General features: G+C 32.4%; 1 protein-coding gene across 1 annotated transcript in view; it reads right to left on the bottom strand.

Annotated features, from left to right (window-relative positions):
• Window positions 1–19,612, bottom strand: part of stol (stolid) — a 94,748-nt gene that overhangs the window by 74,195 nt on the left and 941 nt on the right. The gene's annotated exons all lie outside the window — the stretch shown is intronic.

Here is a 19,612-nt window from a genome sequence, read left to right as displayed (position 1 = left end):
AAATGAAGTAAAGCCGAACATGCTCTCATGTTAAGTAATGCTTTTAAGTTTCACTTTACTTTGTCGTTGTTATTAATACCAATTGATTACGATTTTAAATATTAGATCGCTGATATTAGTAAAGAACGAAAGTAATACTGCCCACCGGATTGGTAAGTGACGGTGGACTAATGGCCACTGGAGATTTGAGGTTCTAGAGTGAACATCACAGATTTCATATCAGACACAAAAGCAACGTAAAACATCGATCTACAGAGTAAACAGGCGAGGCGACCTTTTTAAGATGAAGACGGCTTTCTACCGGTACTATTAGAAATCGACGAGAGAGGCGTATGCCTAGAAGTGGGCATCTAGGAGCTGAAACGTGGCTTGAAAACTTTTCCAACACAAGATATACACAGTCAAGTGTCGGTAGATTTGTAAAATAAAAAAAGGCATGACATGGTAATTAAATAAGCGGCGTTAAGTATAAAGGTTTGATAATTAATTATCGATAGATATATAACATATACACCCACAAGCGCACACACACTAATCATAAAAACCGCTTAATTATATTGTAGGATTTAAAAGATATAAAACATAAAACTGTCAGTTTGTTTTAACTGGATAATTTCTTCAATTCATTTATTATATATTATACATATATATATTCTTCAAACATACATATACATATATTTATGTACGTTTTATTATAAAATTAAAATATAATGTCCTAGTTACAGAAGAGCGGAGACTTCTGATACAGGCCTATATTTGAGAGGAGATTCCAGTGACGGATTTGTAAAAAAAATTTTATCAAAGAATAAATAGACTTTATTAATGTTAATATTCAGATGTAACCAACAATGTACTCATGTAAAATACTTTGAAAGCTGTTAAAATCAGCAAAGTTTTAAAAGGACGTTCGAAACTAATCCTACGGGCTTTTGAGTTGCATACAAATATTTTGTTATCTATATAAGCTATTATTATAAATTATTGTAAATGTGTAAAAATTATCCTAAAAACCTTTGTATACTTTCAAATGAACGTCATGTTCATCTTGAATTAAAAATATACTATGCAAGGAACGACTTGCGATCTGTTAGTGTAGTGTCGTCAAATAAAATCAAAAGAACGTTGGACAAACATGGAAGCAATCGGAAACGCTCGGGCGAATGGTAAATGTTTGCAGATCCAACAACTTTGCAACGAAAGCTGCCTCACTTGACGAATATCCAATTTAATAAATTAATAAGCAGAATCAGCGTGCTTCAGACATTTCTCAATCCAATCAAACTATTCCTATTACCGTCAGTAGATATTATATTAGAGAAATTTATTTACTATTATAATCCAGCTATACGATAACGAGCAGAGATAGCTTAGTGGTTAGAGCCAGTGACTTACGACCATAGATCACAACTACGATTTCTGATCGCCTAAATCAAAATGATGTATCATCTCCAATGCTCTCTCAGACGGTTAGAAAAAAAATCATAAGTAAACAAACAGTTTCTGATCAAAAATTTTAAAAGGTATGTGTGCTTTAATCAACTTAGAGACTCATAATTCATCATCATATTGTCAACCGATAGAAGCGAGCAAGACATGGTTGTTTAATTTAAAAATATAACCTCTAATTTATGTAATTAAATCCAAAACCGATCATAATACTGCAAGAAGTCAAGATACATTCAGCTCGTTTTGTGTAGATCGCACAACCAACAACGATGACATATGGTCGCCGAACAACTTGGTTATTTTCGAGACCATGTGCGTTACAACGAAAAAAATAATTCAATACATTTCAGAGCATACTCGTTTAAATAAGATAAACAGCTACAGTTCGAATTGCGATCATAGGTTGCGGGATCGATTCCCGAAGTACTATCTTAAATTCACACTTGTGTATTAATTATATGACTGCCATTGTTCACAAACAAGTTTCCATAGAATGGAACAGCAGCGTCCTCTGCGTAACATAAATATCACACTGCGTTTGCCAACCCGCATGTTAAATGTGGCGATTGGTATATTTAGACAATAATTTCCCATAAACGTCTTTAGGGAAAAGCCCAAATCTTAGTAAATATTATTATCTCTGAACCCTAACCATTGATTTTTGGATAATGTACATACATTAATTGATAGCCAATCAGCTATATATATGAAACTTTTATTAGAGAGAGTATGAGAGCATTGAATTTTATTTTACTTATTACATGAAGGTTCCTTTCGAAACTAAGGTACACGGCATTGGGTTTAGCATATTATATACCTATGACAGACCACTCTGGATACATTTAAAAAAGAACCTACTTTGAAATAATTTCCCACATCACGTAATAGTTTAAAATAAACTATTCTTACTATAAATATAATCATTAATAATGATCGTACAACTGTCCGATTCAGTCCGTACTCCGGCAATACCCGCTACTATTTTTGAACTCACTATTGTCACGAGCTTTGTATCGTGTACCTTGCAATACCTGTCTGACCTTATTCCATTCTGAATATCAAGAGTTAAAATTAAACCTGAGCTTATTTATGAATACCCAACTCGGCGTATTTTTACGATACTGATCCATACGCAATATTAAAGCTTTACAACTTTCGGGACTAAATTCGTTCGTCAAAAAATCTTAATTTAAACCTATTTTAAAATATGAGAAATTATGAAATTATTTACAACTTGAAATAAGAATTATAAAACATATTTACAAACTCAGTAACATTTTGTTATTAAATTGAAGTTCTATTAAATACGAAATAAAAACTGAATATTTGCATTTGCTTGCTTTATATATTATTATCATCATTTCAGTAGTAGAACGTCCGCAACTAGAAATAAACCTTCTCCACTTATTTGCATTAAGATTGTAAGCGGTCTGTGACCAATTTGTTCTGACGAGCTTAACAGGGTTTCCTATCCAGCTTGAGGGTGGACGCGCTGCGCTCCGCTTGCCGGTCTGTGTTCTCCACTCTAGAATCTCAACGCCTCAGAAGCCTTTTCAACTTGCAAATCCACTGGGCTTTTCCGGTTTCTTTGAATCTTGTCATTCCTGAATCGATCTTGTATAAAAAAAACTTCAAACAAAGCTATCGCCATGGCTCGTTGAGCAACAGTGAGCTTTCCAATAAGAAGTAAAAATAATAAGCTAAGGTAATATGTAAGGATTTATACAACTAAGTAAGAATATGAAACAAATCTTAAAAATTTAATATAGAACATGTTTTTAAACCTAATAACATTATGTTTGGATTGAGATTTAATTAAATTTATACCAATATTAGAAATCAAATAAATTACTAAAATAAAAACTGAATATTTAAGAGGCTCATTGTTAATTTGTTAACAATATTGAATAACCTAAACTCAAATTAACTTTAAATTGTAGAAATATAAAAAAAAGCATCAAGTAGACACTTCTTGTCAGCCGGCCCTGTAACTGAAAAGCTATTTCCTTATTCCGTTTCGTTTAAGGCTACTTGTTCCAAAATATCCTCATTAGCAATCAGGGAATGTTTAGCGGCCATTGTTAGCGCAAGTTCGGTCGTCATCGGCAGTGCTTCGGAATTCAAAATTATTTAAAGTGCGCCTCAATCGACGTCAGGTGTATTCAAGCGCCGGACCTAATCCATCAGGTTGGGGCTCAAAGATAAACATAAACTTTGTTCATACCATCGAAAGTTCTAGCACGTACTTTTAAACACTCGAAATATATCAGTGGCCGTTATAGCTAAACAATGATACCGTTTACTTGCTATTAATAAATGCATGTATTTATCATCCCTGTAATGTTTCCATTGTTTGGTGACAGAAGTCCTTGCAGAAGAGAAACTTTATTTTTATCATTGTTCATATTACGTAAGTTCCAAAATTTATCACCTTTTGTCATGAGCCGCCATTTTATATAGTTTAAATAAAGTGGCCTGACGAGAATCCTATAAGCTATAACTATAATCATCATATCATATAAAATGTTATTAAAATTTATCATGTTATGGCTTCCTGGATTGACGAGGCGTGTGTGATTAATACGCTGGTTTTGAAAAGAGAATAAACAATTGAAATAATTTACTAGTGAATAAAGTAATACTAGAAAAAACTAAACAACATTTGAAACCGGTCACTTAAACCTTCTTTCAAAAGGCCTCCTATTATTAGTTTTTTAATATTCCTGTGATAGACATACGACCTCGTTAATGACTTGTTAAAGACGCTGGATATAGGCATCTTTAAAAGTGTCCTACTGGAAATTTATGGAGAAGGCTTATGTCCAGCTGTGGGGCAGTTAAAATGATGACGATGATATTCTACTATTTTGTTAAAATTACACAGTTTATTTCGTATTGTTCATTTTTTAATACAAACTCTAAATCGTTTAACAATGATGTCACGTTCTTTTACGACGTGATCGTTTCAAGAAAAAACAAAGGGAAGTAGATTAAGTAGAGAATCTTGAAATATCTTGTTACTGTAATCGGTTTAACCCTAAAGCTAAGAGTCTGCCAGGTCGGGCGGCAACCCCATTTACCTCTCACCTGAATTACTAACGTCGCCCGTTTGTGGAGCGATCTCCTTGATTTTAACTGAAGCTGAACGTATAGGTTTACATCAAAATTGACAAGGACATTGATAATAAATTCAACAATTCGTTTTTGTTGTTTAATTTCTTAATATTTCCATGTTATGTTTATGTTTTGTCAGAGGATTATTTTTCTCAAGTTCCTTTTATCATTTACTAAAAGAAATCTACTTAATGATGATTTCTTTGTAGCTCGTGGAATTGTTTTTCTGAAGTGGTAGTGCGGGGCACATGGCCTGCGAAACCGATGGCCGTTGGCCAAATGTTTCTTGAATAGCGATCACGATACGGTAGACGCGTGGGTACGCCCCCATCTATGTGGACCAACGATGTAGTCAAGGTCCCGGGAAGTCGTTGGATACAGGCAGCGCAAAATCACTCATCCTAGCGATCTTTGGGTTAGACCTATACCTTGCAGTGGCCTTTATCAGCTGACTTGATAATAATGATGATTTCTTCGTCCATCTTATTTCTACTTCTTTAAATTTACCTTAGCGTAATGTATTCTTCTTAAATATTGTATCAAATTACAGTTACCTTTTAATAGACAACAAATTACAAAAACTATTGAAATTTTTATATCATCAAATGTATAGTTTTTAAAAAAACATACTTAATGAAAATGCTTTGTAATAAAGTTTTTTATGTAGAAAGGAAAAAAAAGGTTAATTTGCGATTTTTATTCCTTACACTTTATGGTCGATTATTTCAAGATGGCGAATAGACAAATTTACATCGGTTCCCACAGATCCAGTTAAAAAGAGCACATTATCCACTGTTGAATTATTTAAGTATAAAAATATATTTCAACACTAATGCTGATGTTCTCTGAACATATTTCGTAGGCCTGCGATGGTTTATAGCAACTTTCCTCGTCAAAACTTTTTGTCAGTATTTCACTTTTTTTTTGTTAAAGCTCTCTCGCTTTACTGAAATTGTTTGTAAAGGCTTTAATACTTTATGGGGGCCTCATCTGTGACTAAAAATTACATAAATACTTTTAAAAAAGGGTTAAATCAGGTCAGTGATTTATTAGCAAAACAATAAAAATTATATAATAGGTTTGAATACAATGTCTTATAATTAAATACTGCTTTATACATAAGATTTTCGGTATCAAATCCAGTACCGTACTATATTTTAAAATTATCAGTTATATTAGATTTTTAGAATTTAATGATTTCTTTGTTAAGGTTGATTATTCATAGTTTTTATTTTCTTTAATTGAAACTGTGTACGTTTTTAATGCAGATGGTACTATTTAAAAAAAATGATTATTATGGTAAGTTCTCTTTTCTTTTTTTATTTATTTTTGTGTCTTTTGTACAAACGGAAATTTCTTCAACACAACCGTTGGATGGAATTATTGAACAAAGAAAAACAGAGCAAGAGGTAATGATAGAAGGGGTTGAAAATCTGATGTATAATAAATACCTATAGTTAGTAGGATGTCGTCTCTGCTATTATTATTAAGTAATTTTAGTCGGAGGAAATATTACTCAGTGTTCGATAAGTACAAAAAGCGAACTTTGCGTCTGTCCATTATCTGAGCTATAAATCTTTGGACGTGGAGCGAGCTGCGCTGATAGCGTCCGAGCCGACGTTGTGCTTAAACGAAGTTCATTAAAGATGAAAGTGGTGATACTCCGGTTGCAGCGGGCCGATACCGCTCGTTTTATTAATCAGCGGCGTCGGGCCGGCAGACGGGGTGTCAGACGATCCGCCCTTACGTAAGTCAGCCTCCGTAGTACGCAGCGGCGAGCCCCGCGCCGACCCGCCCCTCTCTAGATCAATACTCCGGCCGGCGCCTTTGACATGTGCCCCGCGTGCGCTTCGCAAATATTTACGTAGTGGAAGCAGATCATATCTAGTTCTATTTGGCTGTTTGTACGGACCGCGCTCGGACCAATAAAACGAGCTCCATTGCGACCAACGACTTAGTTTTTAATTCACGCATAAATCTTTTCGTGTCCAAGTATCAAAATAAAAAGAATTTATTGTTTATTATTAACTTCTTCGGCGCTATAATTATAAATAACGATAAATAAATTCATGTCTAACAATGCGCAAATTTGACTGGTTCTTTTTTCTACGAACAATAACTTAATAGACGTGAAATAGACGCCAGGATGGGAAATATTTGGTACACACACAACTAGGATATCAATGTTCGACAAACTATAAATAATTGGAATTACATTAGAAAACAAAATAGCATTATAGAAAATATTTTATATACAGTACAAATTTTAAATAGTTCACTATGAACTGATGATTGTTAATAAAACAAAGGGCACAAAAACAACTAAAAATATTCACAGCAGCGTGCTAATTAACGGTCTTTTAATAATTGGATAAATAGACAAGACTTACGGTACTGAAACATGGTCTCTCACTTCGAGTCTTTTTGGCAAGCTCACAGTAGCTAATCCATGAAAGGGATTTTGGGAGGGAGCACGGGATTTCTTACGAGTGCATTAATAAAGAGGAGATCCGTAAACGTACGAGAGTGACTAATATAACGCAACGGCTCTATAAGTAGAAGTGACAATATGCAGGCCACATAGCGCGTAGAAACTATAGCGGCTAGGGCTATTTTTTTGAGCGATACATATAAATTAATTTATAGTCCCTTTGAACATTACTTATATTTATAACTTCATTATTATCATTATAACTGCCGTAGAACCTTCAGAGCCTCTCTTATAAGATTCCAGACAGGACTGTTTGGAAACGGCCTACATCCAGCGTATTCTGTCGACCTGGAGAAACTCTTTTGTTTAGCTTAGTATCCACTATCTTTCTTTATTTTTAATAAAGCCGAAAAAGATGTGTTTATCTAATTCTACTGTCAATTCTTTGTTCTTTTACATTCATTATTAAATTCTTAGTCATGTACAAATTTTGTCATTCATTTTTAACGGACAGCCACCAAATATTTCAATCATACTTTAAATATAAATCAATTCAAAAACACGACAAATAGCGTCGTGAATAGGAATAACCAAAACAGAGGCTTGGAAAAGTTTAAAGTTCGAATGTACCCTACAATTACTCCTACTAAACTTATCCTTAGCCCATTATAACTATACAATGAGAAGTTGTGCTTTTTTGGTATTAACTTTGTCCGATGAATACAGTACAATTATTTCAAAGTGTGAAAGTGATTTAAAACTATTCGGAGTTTATTGTAGGTTCTTCTTAGATCATTTATAGATTACAATATTTGTCAAAGTCGACACTTTAGTATTATTCTCATGAAGTGTTCATCTTTCTTGGATTTGAAATGCATATATTTAATTTCATGTTCATTAATTAAATATATCAATATTTATTGTAAAGGTACAGAACTTAGCTTTCGCTATGTATTAGCGATAAAAATAGCTCGAGTAATTTTTAAAATCTCTTGAATAGTGAAATGAAAAAAACACAAAACGGAACGTAATCTTGGAACGACTGATACGTTATTTATATGTGTCCGGACTGAACTTATAGTATGCGATATTTAATTTGACGTCTCGCAGGAAAGCAGCACTTTCGACTGAGATTAAATCAATCGATTTTGTAGATCGATTTGATAATTTCAATAGAAAAAGAGAAATCTTAAAAAAACCAAACCTACAGGAATGTTTGTTTCCGACGTGCCAAATTAAATGCCAGATACAATACCAAGTTATTCTATCACATAATATTAAGTTTGTCTAATATTATACCGTAGAAGAATTAATGACTTTGCTTTCTTCTAGATGCTCTTTGAAATAAATATTCTTTTAGGCCGATGAACGTCAATTTCAAGGCATAGGCCTCCCGTAAAGATCGGTCCAGCGACTTCTCGCGATCTTAACTATATCATCGGTCCGCATCTACTGACCCGTGGTCGTCACTCGAGAACCTTTCGGCCCCAACGGCCATTGATTGTACGATATGTTACACCCGCTGCCACTTCGGTTGAGTAATTCTTAGAGCTACATCGGCGATATTGGATCTTCAGTGGATATTCTCATTTTTGATTCGATTTCGTGGTGAAACTCCGAGCATAGCCCTCTCCATTGCTCTGTGGATGAACTTGATCATTCTTAAGAGGCCCGTCGTAAGTTACCACGTCGCGGATTAGTATATCATCGCCGACAACACACATTCGACAAATACCTATAGTATATATATTTATAGGTATTTTGAAATTAATACTTTACCAAAACCGTAACTTTTTATAAGGCTTTATATTTAAATAATTACATATAACATGTGGGTTTGAGATTTAAAAAGCTCGCCCGAGACGTCACGTGCGTCGTATTAAAGATTCACTAAAGCATTCTTTAGTACAAATGTGTTTCAAGAAAACCGCCATTAAGGTTCGAATTTAGGCAGGGAGAAATCTTTACCTTCAAGGACATTTGTGTAATTGGATCGGGGAATTTTGCTTTGACGCTAATGTAATGATGGATCGCTAGGTTTCATATCGAATTACCTTGAAATATATAGTACGCTTACAATTGAATTTAATTACTTTAAACCCTCGTAATTAAATTACTTGTTCACCATAGCTATGTGATCGAAATATAGATTTCTATTACCGTTTCGTAATGAAAGTTATTTGATATAACCCAGTAAATTTATTCGTGGCTCTTAATAAGTAAATAACTAAGCAATAAGAAATTGAACACATAAAATAACCCATCTGACTTTGTTGTGGGCGCTTCAAAAATCAAATCGTGTTAAAAACCCTGGTAGCTTTAAATTTAAGGATGTCGTTATAGGCAGCTCAATCTGATTTAAATTTCTATCAAAATTAGGCTCTTCTGGTATTTTTCTCGTAATTTACAACACGAGTGATCACTTTAGGTTATCTTATTTTAATAAAAATACGAATAAATCAAAAATTGTCTGTATTTTATTTCACTGCCAATTATATTAAAAAAAATTCATTATTAATGTATCGATTTTAAATAGCTAGGCTTTAAGTGTTTAATAATGAGATGTATTTTATGAAGTTGTGTTAATATAATGTTTAATATACAACAACTTCATAAATCTCGATGCCTGTTAAATTATTAAATGATTATTCACTACTCGTATTGAACATACGCACAAAGGCTACTTTACTTTCTAATCGTAGCTCCGCTACGACATATTCTGCATTGCTGCGTTAATAGCCGATATATCAATTAATAATCAGGTCGCTCAGTACCACGCTCCAATAGCAAATAACTAATATTATTACTCAACTAGCTAACACATGCTGCGTACTCTCAAACTGAAAGAAAAGGAAAACAAGACGTATTACAGAATCAATACCGTTTTAATTTCTTTATTATTAACAACAATTACTAAAATATATATATTCTTTTTCATACATTGCAAGATTTTAGTAATAATATAACATTTAAAAATATTATTTTATTATAGTACACTATAATTTATTAATCATTTTATTTTATTTGAAACTTAACAAACGCATTGTATTACTTTTTCAACAGTATCGAATGTCTTTGCAGTGGTAGACTGATAGTGAAACAATGGTGATACCACTACTTCACTGGTGTCGTAGGTCACAACTTCAATTCCCGTAATTTTATATAATTCACACTTTGTGCATTAATTATATAGGATTACCACTGCTCATAAATAAGTTTCTAGAGGATGGGCAGCAGCGTCCTTTTCGTACCATAATGCCACACTGCGATCGTCAATAGACCATTTATGGCTTCATTGGAAAGCTTATGCTTTGGAGTGGGCGTCTATGTACTGAAATGACGAGTCGTCTTTTATGGCCACATAGCAAACGATGGCTAAAACTTTTAACACTATACAATGAGAAGCCAATCATCACTAATTAAAAATATACCTTTAGTAGAATATTCTATAGCTTTAATAATCTCGTCACTCTGTTATTAACACTTAATTAAGTTATTAAGTAAAATAATTACTACTTTTTCCTACAAAACAAGCCAATGGCATATATTGGCATGAATTGTTAATTAGTTTTTTTCAACACTTAATTAACTTTAAAGCTTTATATTTTTTTTTCATTTTGCACTATTGCCGCCCGAAAGTAAAGCTTAATATCATACTGCTTTTTTACGTTTATACAGTTATTTATAATCAGGATTGAACATTGCTTGAACTATTGAATAACAGCGCTATAACGTCGTACGTTTGAGCCCAATGTTATGTAGCGGATTTTGTACTAAAATAGAAGCATCATAAATAGCACGTTTGGTTCCTTTACGATATACTTATGGATAGACGAACGAATTTAACCAACAAAGCTCAGTGTATTGGCAAATAGAAGTGGCAATAGGCAGGCCACATTGCACAGAACTGATGGCCACTCGGGCCTTTAGATTCTGAAATGGAAACCACAGACGGTGCTTGCTGCAGCGAAGGACGTTCACAGGATAGACAGACAACCTTGCAAGTTATTAGGTTATTCTTCTTTGTTATTTTAAACGAATAAATGAGTTATACGAGTATATAAATATCATATTAATAAATAAGGATTACATATAGACAGGTTTTGAAAAATCCTGATGGGGTTTTTAGTTTACATTTACGAGGTCACCAACTATTCAGGTGGAATAGCGCTAAAAGCTCTTACTATAAATTTCCATATTATAGTATCTACGCTCGAAAGTTCCTTAGAAACCTCGGCAAAGTCTGATACATTGTTTATTACATCCTATTGTTAGGCCGCCAACTTTTAAAACCGTTTAGGCGGACGCTCCATGGAGTGGTTGTGGAAAGAGTCCCGAGAGGAGAACCCGGATTGAGCTGTCATTTGAATTGTGTTCATTATTCTCCTTGGAGGATACCCAACAGCGTCGAACGATTGAACCTCAAACAATGTATAACAGCGGTGATAATAAAAGTTATATGGTCGAGAAATATCAACGGTCGGATGTAAAAACGTGCACATCTGTATTATGTTTATGAATACACCACACCTCCTATGGTAATGCCACGAATTCTTTTTTTATTTCTGGTAAAATTTTAATTAAATAAAATAGATTAAATTGAATTTTAAATGCGAGCAAGCGCTTTGATGACAAATTATTTTTCACGCTACGCTGTGTACGGGATTCATGGGGAAACTCGCCTCTCATACTTTAGGGAAAATTGAAACGGATTTGTTAAAATGTAATAACGGGCCTTTTAAAACTTATTTTGTTTTTTTTTTATATAAATTAAAGTATAAAGAGTAATGTCGGTGCCGCAATAACTTTAAATCTATTATATTCCAAATGCAGTATATATTTATATCACTCTATGTATTTATGTACAACATAACAACCTTCATGAATTGCTACTGGACGTAGACGTCATTTCCTGCCATAGTCTTATTTAATAGTGTTTGGATTTTATAGAAGCTTTAGGTATAATACTTTAGAACGTATTCAATAAGTCAAAAACAACAACATAAATGTTGATTTGTAAATGGGGTTACAGAAATTAAATACTATGACAACCATAATTAACAATTAATCTTCGTTTATAGAGCGCACATGCTTATATATATATATACATATATTTATATATATACACAATGAATATTACAATCATAGATCATAATCTTGGATCCTTAGCTTTTCTCTCTCTCTCTCGCCTTAGTTTTTAGACAAGTATAGGTATTTTATAACATAAACTTTTCAGCTATTTCGTACTGACTAAAATCTAGTTGATGAATCCTTGTTAAGATACTATACTTGCAAACAAGTGGATATACCTCAACAACCGTGAAATGATTTCTTGCGGCTACCAAAAATGTTCTTGTAAACTGTATGTTATATTGCTGGCAAAAAATTAAAAACATTTGAGTTAAATTAACTTCATTGGACTAGCATTTAGTTTCATAATAATTTTGAGTTTTTTTTTGAAAATAAATCTAAAAGACCTTAAGCATTTACTACATTAATTAATAACCGGTACAATGGTAATAAAGTAAATTTAAATTTTATTAAATTAGTATATTTTCACATTGAATCGACATTTTATTACAATAAATAGTATTCAGTAGTATTACAATAAGCTACGACCTTTTTACTTTATGAATACTGATACACCCAACCGAAGTTTCCTCGATGATAAAGGAACTTTCTTGCCTACACAAAAGCCTATGGCTAAGTACTCGCAAATTTTATTAGGAAAAGCCTCAAGGCTTTGTGGTATTTGATCTTTGTCATATTGAGGTTGGGCAATTCGTCGGTTGTTCTTTACGTAACGTAACATATACGAATTTCTATACGATTTAATTTTATTTTAATTATTAATAATGGGGAAAGGTACTAATGATTACATTTTATTCGACAAAACATTAACAGGTATATAATAAGACGAAAGAATCTTTTACAAATGTAGGCGATACACGATATTATAACATCTTCTTCTTGTTCTCTTCCTCCGATAGACTCCCACTGCAGGGTATAGCCTTTTCCCAAAGATCGCCACGATAACCCGTTCTACGCTACCCGCATTCAGCTACTCTCCGCTACCTAAACTATGTTTTCAGTCCTCCTAGTGGAGGGCTTACCTACGCCGAGTCTACGTGCTTGTCACCACTCAAGAAGCTTTCGGCCCCTACGGCCATCGCTTGCATGAGTTATATGCCCCGTCAACTGCCACTTCAGACGAACAATCCTTCACGCTAGCGTTTTATTATTTATTTTTTGTTCTTAATGTGTACGCACTAACAATCTTGATGTAAGGTTACATAGTTTAGTTTAATCGTTTCACAATTTCATTAACTTTACTCGCTCGAAATTCTTAAACTGTTTCTGGCAAAATTTTTAAGAGTACAACCAGTCAAAGAAACAACTCATGATAAAGAATTACTGTTGATACAAAACCTCGAACACTTTGAACTAATTTATTATATTAATATATTTTATTCATTTAAGCCTTAACAAATATACAAAATGATTGACAAAATTGTTATAGGTTTGTTGTTTGTTATAGGCTTTAAAGGTTTTATACCTATTTCCAATCACCTCTATGAAATAATAACTCTGTTGTAATTAAAAATAAATTCACATATTTTCTCTCTTCAATTAGAATGCGACAGATCATAAGTATGTACAATTAAAACCGTATTTAAATTACAAACGCTACGAATTTTTTAAGGTTAGTGTGTCTGTCTGTAGCAACAACCACTCCATTTAAATATTGACATACTTTTTGGCGTAAAACACGGCTTTTTGATGTCGAATTTATTAGCGAAGACTTTTTATATAACTTCGCTCCAAAAGCAGTCCTAAAATAAACCTATTTTTATAAATAAAAAGAACAACCACTTTAGAACCCAGCAGGTAAAAACTACACAATTAAGACAATAAATGTTTTTTATACGTGCCCTGCAGAATTGTCTTAATCCTATGAGTCTAGGGCGTGTGGGCCATAGACATAGACATCGGCCATAGACACGTGTAAGCCACACACTAATGTTCAGTTTCATTGCTATCCTAACATATCATGTAACTAAAACAATGATAATAAAGCAAATTATATGGTGCGGTGATACGGACCTAGGTGCCCTCATCAATCATATAATATATTTCTTTAGTAGAGTAAAACTATCAATTACCGCGATATCCTTCATTTAATATTCCAGTACAGCAATAATGGTTATTATCTCTAGGGGTGGTTTGAAAAAGAGAAAAAGAGTAGTCAGTAAATTTGCATAAGAAATTAATTCATGCGTCGGTAATAAGTGCCCATTACTGCGATATACAAATCGCGGTAAGAGTTGCTTTTACTTTCGGTGTATAAAACAAGAGCAGGTACACGTCATTCGGCGAAAATCCTGTACGTCTCATCACTTTTATAGTTAAAAAAATGATAATATTTTGCGGAAATATGCTATTAAAATGAAATGAGATGTAATTTATAAAATTAAGCTGTTCACGCAGTAAGTATTTCTTAATCATGATGGCAGATTTATGTTTTTAAATTTAAATAAAATTGTAATATTTGATACTAAGTTCTAATAAAAGCATTATGCGATACAATAGGAATGTGGGTTTTATTGTTAATGAGTAAATCATCCTAATATTTTCCGACGAGTTGCATACACTGTTCAAAGTGAACTTGGTTCAATTGAGTTAATTTCTTGATGAATATCTTCTTTTAAATTCACATGATTGCAGGGAATGTTCTTGTAAACTCTCTCTTTAAGGACCCATAAAATTCCCCAGTTTTTGGGGTAAATTTGGGGGAAAAGAAATCCTAAACAAAGTCCTCGAAGCTTTGGCCTTGTGTGCAGTTGCACCATTACAACGATGTGTGTGATTAGTACTATTGATAAGCTTGCAGGTTCGGCAAAAATAAATCCGTAATTATGTTTTGATAATTCTCACTATTGACATTCATCGCATAGCCTCGAGCATTATCGAAAAAAAAACTATTAGAGGTAACCTATTAGTGTATGGGGCAGACCAAATAATAATAAGACGGAATCTAGACGGTTGGATTTTTCAGTCCAAGCTTAAGATTAGTTTTGCTTGTTGAAGTGGCCGCTTAAGTAAAAATACGCCCCGTCGTCCCAAAAAATTAAATTTACATTTAAAAAATGCTCAGATCTATATAGATCCTTTTTTGAAATATCAGTAAAAGGATAAATGCATTAATGCTTCTGGAAGTCCCAGCGAGGTTGCTCTTTTCCGTTTTGAAATTCGTAGGTTTTTCGTAAACATCTTTCAACTAGTTTAATGTTTTCGATAGTACTTTTTTGAAGATCGACTGCGCCCAGGGTGTTCTTAGATGAAGTAGTTGCACAGAATCTCTTCACCCCTGAAAGGGGTAAATTTACACTTAATCCATCACTTATTCGTCAAATACCGAAGTGTAAACAAAATGTGTATGGTCGACAAGTAGTTACGAACGATTCGTTACCCTAAAAAAATGTCCCGACGGCGAACGCTCGGAGCTCACTCGAACACAACAACAGCCACCCTCTACCCGTACCGTTATATATATATATTATTATATATATATATATTTATACCTTTTAAAATATTGTATTTAAAAACATTAATCTGGCATTAGAAACTCTGTATAATATAATATGTAACGGAAAATATGCATTATATAGTTTTCACATTACAGCATATAAAATATTCAGGGCTCAACTTATTCTCGGAATTTATACTCCGATGTAATATCACGACGACAGTAAATATCAAAATATTAGTTATATAATCGGTTATTAGAGTCATAAATAAAAACAATCGTTTATATGTACATCGTCCTTGTTATGAAGATGAAAAAAAAGATTGAAAATCAAATATGATTTTATTACTCGAAGACCGAATACGATATTTGTAATGAAAAACAAAAGCCAGTAAACTTTGCATGGGTCACCCACTCGATTCCAATGAAGTAGTCGTTACACGCCTACAGCCTTCCCGGGTAACAGTTATATCAAACTACCTACACGGTTTAAACGGATAGTTTTTAATTAAATCTGAATTTATTTATGGCGCAAAATATCAAAGGTACTTCTAAAAACGGACGCTAAAGGTTACACAAGTTTTATCATTATCAAGTATACTTTTGTATGCTATACATATCACAACACTATATTATGTAAATCCTACTTTAGTCACATTAATTATTAGTATATTGTTCATGAATTAAATATAACTTCTTCATTTTCATATACTTTGCAGAATGAAAATAAAGATCAAAAATATATAAAGGATTTATATCGAAGTTCATTTTGAAAGTAAAAGGCCAATATAGAATATTTTATACGACTGACAATATGCTGTTATAATAATATAACAGTTTAATTGCAACAATGTATAACGACTTGAATGCCTTTTTATACACAAAAGTGACGAGGTGGATAAGACACTTTCGTAATCGTTGAACACCACGTCATATTGGTAATAAATGCTTACACTTGAGAGCTTGTTAACTCTTTAAAAACTTGTAAACTTTGTGCTAAAACTTACCGTTACCATATAGCACCTCCTTAGACATAGAGCCATTACCAAAACTGATTCACTTTGTCTATGGGCTATCTATAGCAGTGGGTAGGGCAATGGATCCATTAGAACCAATCCTTCTTTTTCGTAATCTTGATATAGCGGCAATTTACAATTTGATAGAGAAACTTACCGAAACGAATTTTTTTTCTTGTGTAATTTATTATTGATTTCTCAGCGTTGAGTCACCATTTTTGAAGTCGTTATCATTTGGTTTGTACAGCTTTTAACAGTACGTGAATTTGAGAACCCCTTTTGGAGACTCCTATCGTACCCTTTTTTTTATTTTTAATATCGGAATGAATTATGCGAGTTGAAAAAATTCTGATAATAAATTAAAGTTTTTTTAATAAGTCTTTATTCCCTCGGACCTTCCAACTTGTATTTTTTATATAGTTATATACATTACAAACAATTACAAAAGTTAAAAATTGTATCTTTATTACCAACAAATGATTTTGAATTCTTAAAAGGCAAGAATGTCTCTGTCAACTTAAAGTCACAATTTAAAAAAGCAGATCATTGTACGTATTGCAGAGAGATGCATTCAAGTTTTATTGTGAGAGCAAAATTCTATTAAGCGAGGCAAGACCAACACTTGACCTCGGAGCTCGAGTCTCTTCACAATTCATACCCTATACATATTTTCGTATTCGTAGCTTTGCACAAGAATACGTGGCACTTAGCAATACACGGTCGCAACTTTTCAATTTTGTATCAGAACTGCACTTAATCCTGTAACTGTTACTATTATAAAGTTACTCTTTCTATGAATGTTTCGTATGTAGAAATATAAATATATGTCGGCTACAGCTAAACATAGACCTCCTCTATAAATTTTCAGTATGAATAATATTATTATTTAAATATTTGTACTATAATTTTAATGTAAATCTTCATATATATTTATCAATTGATGTTATCCGCGTAGGATCGTTTATAGTAATTACCTATACACGTTATAAGAAGAATGCCAGTTGAGGCTAATTTGACAGAAGCTAGAATCAGATTGAACTCCTCTGTGATGCCTATGGGCTAGGAGACTACGAGACTACGAGGCTACGTGGCTACGTGGCTACGAGGCTACGATGCTACGAGCTAGGATGCTACGAGCTACGAGATTTCCAAATGCGCCCTGATTTGAGAAGATCATCATCAAAGTCAGCAAGTTATTTTTGTGATAGCTTTCACAATATGCTTAATGCAACGGTAGACCAATTCATTCCAAACTTTCTTATCATGTCACATCCATGTTTTTAAATATCATATACTGTCTCTATCTCTATTAAATTATTTTTGAGCTTCTGAATCTTGTTACGGTACATTGCCGGTTATTAAAAATTGTATGTTTAATAGATAATATTTTAAAATATTCTTAATAAGACATTCATAATATTTTAATTACAAAAATGGAAGCGCGTGAAGCATTCCTTTCTTTCCTGGTACATGACCATCATTACAAAAATGACGTAGAATTTATCAACATCTTTTGGTAATTATAACGCACAAAGAATTATTTAAAAGAATTAAAGTTGTTTATAATTGACGATAACATAAGGATTCTGTTGATTTTATTACAAAAACAATTAATACAAAATTGTAACAAGACACCTTTAATTACATAAGTAATAAAAGGAAGAATAGATAAAAGGTTACACGCTTGTATTCAAACTATTTCTAGATAGAGAAAGAGGCTAACTAGAATGCATTGGAAAAAATGAAGCTAAATACAATTCTCTTCCATACTCTAAATTATATAGCGTACACATACAATTGCAGCAGTAAATGGTATGTGTCAAGTGTGAAAAATAATAATTAATGAAATAATTTCGAAATTTAATTTATTATACGTCAAAATTAATTATTATTATCTATCTTCCTATCGCATTTAAATATAAAAAAATAAATTGTTGATACATATTTCAAAGCAATCCCATTATACAGATTAATTGAAAATACGAGTTTTTACCAACAATAATTAATTTTATTATTTTAAAAACGTTTATTATGCTTTACGTTATTTATTATTTATAGAACCATTAATTGTTGTATGGGAATTACCCTATTTTAATTGACATTAATATATATATATTCATCGTTTAAAGCTTTTACATCTATAACCAATAAACCTGTATAATACAAAGTGTGTGTTTAACGGGATCTAAAGCGATCGATCGATCATCGTTTTAAAGCCGGAACATAACTATTAGTTGATAGCCTTTCTCGTAATATTACTTAAAACCTTAATGCAATTTGTTTGGACTATGCGATGCATTATTAAATTATGCACTGAGGCATACTTATAATACATTAGCGGCAAAAGCAGGAAGACTGTAACTTCATTTTAATTCACGGTATAAATAATAGCGTGTCGCTCTATAAAAAAAAATAATGAAATTATTCTGCACTTAATTATATCAAATAACTATTTTGACAAGCATCCTTAAATAGCAAATTAAAAAATTATTTGTCTTCTTATTTTAATATAAAATCGTGGGTGTTGGAAATTTTTTTTTTGCTTATTAATAATATATGAAAAGTTATAACCAATAAGTTTTCACAAATTTATATTTTTATCCATAAAGGATCATTTATAATATCCATTAATGTACGTCTTGAAATGCCAGAAAAACCAAATTTGTTAGTAATTGAATCAGATTGAAATCCCCTATAATTAAATCCTTCAACTTAAGCTATGTCGGTTGAAAATGTACACTTATCTGAAACGAGCTCACAACAAACAGAGACGGATATATTTTTGTGTTCGCTTTTACAATAACCTTAACACGGAAGTAGAGCAATTAATTTCTAAGCTCTACGATTGCTTAAAATATTTCACACTATAATAGAATTTTTTATTTGTGAATAATGCATATTTATTCTAGTATCGAAAATCAGCAGACGAATTAAGATATAATCGCACTGTAAATCCAACATTCATACTTAAATACAAACCAAGAACACAACATTTTAACAAAATGGTAAAAAAAATATTCGTTCGCATCATCTGAAATTATTAAGTTTTAAAAAGTAAACTAAACAATATTTATAATT

This window comes from Battus philenor, unplaced genomic scaffold (genome assembly GCF_028537555.1).
Source record: "Battus philenor isolate CCGP_79_NKW_IND1 unplaced genomic scaffold, ilBatPhil1.0.hap1 SCAF_3, whole genome shotgun sequence".
Lineage (NCBI taxonomy): Eukaryota > Metazoa > Arthropoda > Insecta > Lepidoptera > Papilionidae > Battus > Battus philenor.
The sequence above is the reverse complement of the archived record's forward strand: the minus strand, read 5'-3'. Positions and strand labels throughout refer to the sequence as shown.